We start from the raw sequence: 4,587 nt of genomic DNA, 5'->3' as shown, positions 1-4,587 counted from the left end.
TCGGTAAAACTCTTTGTTGTGACTTCAACAGTGATAATCAGTTGGGGGAGCACGTCCCCCATCACCCCCATACCCCCAAAAAACCGAAAAACCCCAAAAATTACCAAATCAAAGCGAGGTCCACCCCACAACCCAAACCAAATTTTAGTTTAAAATCAAAAATCGGTTTGGGTTAGGTTATATCTTCCGGAAGTGGAGCCCCCCCGTAGGGGGATCGGAACCCACTGTGTCCACGCATATAGTTTACAAAGCAAAGCGAGGTCCACCCCACAATTGTTGTGTGGATGGGAAAGTGTATGCGTGGACGCAGTGGGTTCCGCCCCTCCTGGGGGGGGGGGGCTCCACTTCCGGAAGATATAACCTAACCCAAACCTATTTCTGATTTAAAACTAAAATTTGGTTTGGGTTGTGGGATGAACTTTATAGTACATAATTACCTAATTTCGGAAATTTGTGGGGTTTATCGTTTTTTGGGGGTTGGGGGTAATGGGGGACGGGTTCTCCCGACTGATTATCACTGTTGGAGTCACAACAAAAAGTTTTACCGAGAGATCCGATCATATTTGTCAAAATTCAGAAAAGACCTTATTCGAAATAATTACCCTTTTTTGGTCTATAACTTTTTTTGGGCCTCCCCCAACTAAAAATGGTTATTTATATTTCTTTCTAAACATAAAATGTCCGTAAAAAAATTTGCAGCCCATTTGCAAGTGGAGCCGTGATTCTGAATAATTACCTTGCTCCACTTGTATAATTAATCTTTTTATGATATATTAGGGAAAAAAATCAATCATTTTCTTGGAAAAACATATTTTCCGTAGTCTACTGCAAGTACAGTCTGTTTGATAAGAGCGTGTCCGGCAAAACTCGATAAACAATTTATTGTAATGACTTGAAATAAAATACACACATACTACTTGATAAGAACTGTGATGCTTTATTATTAATAACTTGTCCAGTCGTCTTCGTTATCAATAATTGCCTGGCATCTCCGAGGCATACTTTCAACTAATTTTATAGCATATTCTTTAGGTAAAGATCTCCAGACCAATTTAATTTGTTGAATTAACTGCTTGATCTTCCAAATTTTTTTTCCACGAAGCTTAAGCTTCATCCAGGACCAAACATTTTCGATAGGATTTGCATTCGGTGACTGTGACGGCCAATCCAGTAATTCAACGTCATTTTCTTGTTTCCATGCGGTACAAAGAAGACTTCGATGTTTAGGGTCATTGTCCTCCTGTAGTATCCATTTTTCGTTTTTCGATATAAACCACTTTTGGGCAGATGGTAATAAAGCCTTCTTATAAATTTTGACCATTCTGGCAGCATTTAAGTTGTCTGCGGAGATATGCAAAGTGCCAAATCCTTGCATTGAGAAGCAGCCGCAAACGTGCACCTTTACCGGATGTTTGACGGTCCGCTGGACAAGTCTATTAGTTGGTATACACCAGGTTCGAGCGATAGAAGTACCTGCCCAAAAGGAAGCTTCGTCGGAAAAAATTACATTGTCCCAATCGTGATCCATATTTTCTTGCGCCCAAGCAATTCTTTTTTTGACGTGCTTTTCGGACAGTAGAGGTTTCTTCACTGTGCTTCGATATTTCACATTATGAGCACGTAAACGTCTTCTTGTCGTGTCACATGTTATATTTAGACCTTTTTTCTTCAATTCTGCTTGTCCACCTCGTAACGATAGACGAGTATTGTTCGCAAACATCCGTAGAATCAGTTTGTCCTTTTTGTTCGTCGTTTTCTGCGTAGAGCCACGTTCCGGTAAGTCATCGACGTTTCTGTATATCGTTTCATTCATTTACTTACAAATGTCTTAGACTTTCTCATATACTTAGCAGCCGCTTGACGCGACATTTTTGGTCCTTTCGGATGTGTACAGAGAAACACGGCTTCGAATCGCGATGCGTATGCGGTACTCATGACGAAATGCGTCTTTTCGTCACGAAGATCGAATGATAACTGAAGCTATCTGTACAAAGCATCTTAAGCGAACGGTCTTTTTACCGGCTCCTGTTGGAATTTTCCGTCTAACAGTTTCCATGTAAAAGTTTTGCCGGATACGCTCTTATCAAACAGACTGTATATCCAACATAAAACGATTGCTCCTTAATTGCTTCATATTTAAGATCGTCTTAAGCCCATATCAGACTACGCATTGAAGATTGAGATCGAAGATTGAAGATTGAAATTTGACCAATTAAGACAAAGAAATTTTAGTTTCTTTTATTCCAATTAGTCAAATTCCAATCTTTAATCTTTATTTTCCAATCCAAAGTCTTCAATCTTCAATCTCAATCTTCAATGCGTAGTCTGATACGGGCTTAAGACTGTGATTGATCAATTTGCTTACGACTATAGCCCGAATCACACTAGCGGCTCGCGGCTGCGATTGCGATTGCCTCAGCCAATCAGAAAGCACCAATTGCAAGTATGATTGGAGCGTAGCAAATCACAATCACAAACGCAATCGCAATCGCAGTCGCGAGCCGCTAGTGTGATTCGGGCTTAACGCGTTACGGAAGAGCTTGTGCGGTGGCCCTAAGTACTGATTCTAAACCTAAACTCGTACGTAATCTTAAACTTCAGTTAACGCATAAACAAAATCTTAACGTAGTATGCTTTTGTTACGTTACGATTTTCTCTGTGCGTTGACTGAAGTTTGAGATTACGTACGAGTTTAGGTTTAGAATCAGTACTAACGTAACGTAATGCATTACGGAAAAGCTTGTGCAATGGCCCTAAGTAAGATTGTGACATAAACCAGAAAAAATTCAAACATCTATTTCTTATAATATTATTAATTTGTTCTTTTTAAATATATATGATAATTGAAGTAAATTGTTAAGTTACCATCATTGAGGTTCCAGGCAACATCATTGCAAGAAAAATTAAGATTTAAATTTTTTCCAACCCAAAGATTGCAAGCTTGTTCAAACTTATCCTTCAGTAGAGTAAATATTTTAAAAACTGCAATATAATTCACATCCATATGATAGTTATGTTAAAAATATGAAAGTTTATTCCATAATATTTTATAAAATTAAAATTGAAAAATTAAGATTATAAACTATGTGTCTATATATCTATAATATTGTTTTTATTCAAAACTTATGATAAACAATCCGTTATATCATGATTACTAAAATTACAATACACGCACACACATCTATCTCTCCAAAAAATATTATACTAAATATATTATACTAAAAAACACACCGTTACGACCGGTTATCACAATCTGGCTATTATTTTCTTCTTCTTCTTCTTCTTTGTTTGATTGGCACCGGTTAGGTAATTACCCAACACATGGCCAGGTGAGAAGGGTTAAGTGAACAATTAAAAAGGATTCCTCTTTAGAAGGAAAAGATAAAACTCAAAGATAAGGTCCAAAGGACACACGCGTAACGTGTCTGAACACGTCTGTTCCCGCCCGCGGACGGCAACGAACTTTTTTGGCTATTATCTTTATTAAGGGCTAAAGCCCGTATCAGACTACGTATTGAAGATTGAAATTTGACCAATCAAGATAAAGAAATTTTAGTTCCTTTTATTCTAATTAGTTAAATTCCAATCTTTAATCTTTAATTTTCAATCCATAGTCTGATACGGACTTCAGACCATTGCACGTAAAAAAAGTTTTAGTTATAATTGTAAGGCCGTAAGCAAATCGACCAATCACAGTTCAAACATTCTTATTACATTTTAGAATGCTTGATTGTGATTGGTCGATTTGCTTACGGCCTTACGATTACGAATAAAAATTTTGAACGTGCAATGGCCTTAACGTGTTAAAACATGTTTGGTCCTGTCTAAGAACGGCAACGAACAACGCGTAAAGCCCGTATCAGACTATGCATTGAAGATTGAGATTCAAGATTCAAGATTGAAATTTGACCAATCAGGACAAAGAAATTTTAATCCCTTTTGTTCTGATTAATCAAATTTCAATCTTTAATCTTCAATCTTCAATTTTCAATGCGCAGTCTGATACGGGCATAACGACGAGCCAAGACCACACTTAAAGCCCGTATCATTGAAAATGAAAGATTGAAGATTGGAATTTGACTAATCAGAACAAAAAGGATTAAAATTTCTTTGTTCTGATTGGTCAAATTTCAATCTTGAATCTTGAATCTCAATCTTCAATGCATAGTCTGATACGGGCTTTACGCGTTGTTCGTTGCCGTTCTTAGACAGGACCAAACATGTTTTAACACGTTAAGGCCATTGCACGTTCAAAATTTTTATTCGTAATCGTAAGGCCGTAAGCAAATCGACCAATCACAGTTCAAACATTCTTATTACATTTTAGAATGCTTGATTGTGATTGGTCGATTTGCTTACGGCCTTACGATTACGAATAAAAATTTTGAACGTGCAATGGCCTTAACGTGTTAAAACATGTTTGGTCCTGTCTAAGAACGGCAACGAACAACGCGTAAAGCCCGTATCAGACTATGCATTGAAGATTGAGATTCAAGATTCAAGATTGAAATTTGACCAATCAGGACAAAGAAATTTTAATCCTTTTTGTTCTGATTAGTCAAATTCCAATCTTTAATCTTCAATCTT

Source organism: Formica exsecta, unplaced genomic scaffold (genome assembly GCF_003651465.1).
Source record: "Formica exsecta isolate Colony F162 unplaced genomic scaffold, ASM365146v1 scaffold775, whole genome shotgun sequence".
In the NCBI taxonomy this organism is placed as follows: Eukaryota; Metazoa; Arthropoda; class Insecta; order Hymenoptera; family Formicidae; genus Formica; species Formica exsecta.
The sequence above is the reverse complement of the archived record's forward strand: the minus strand, read 5'-3'. Positions refer to the sequence as shown.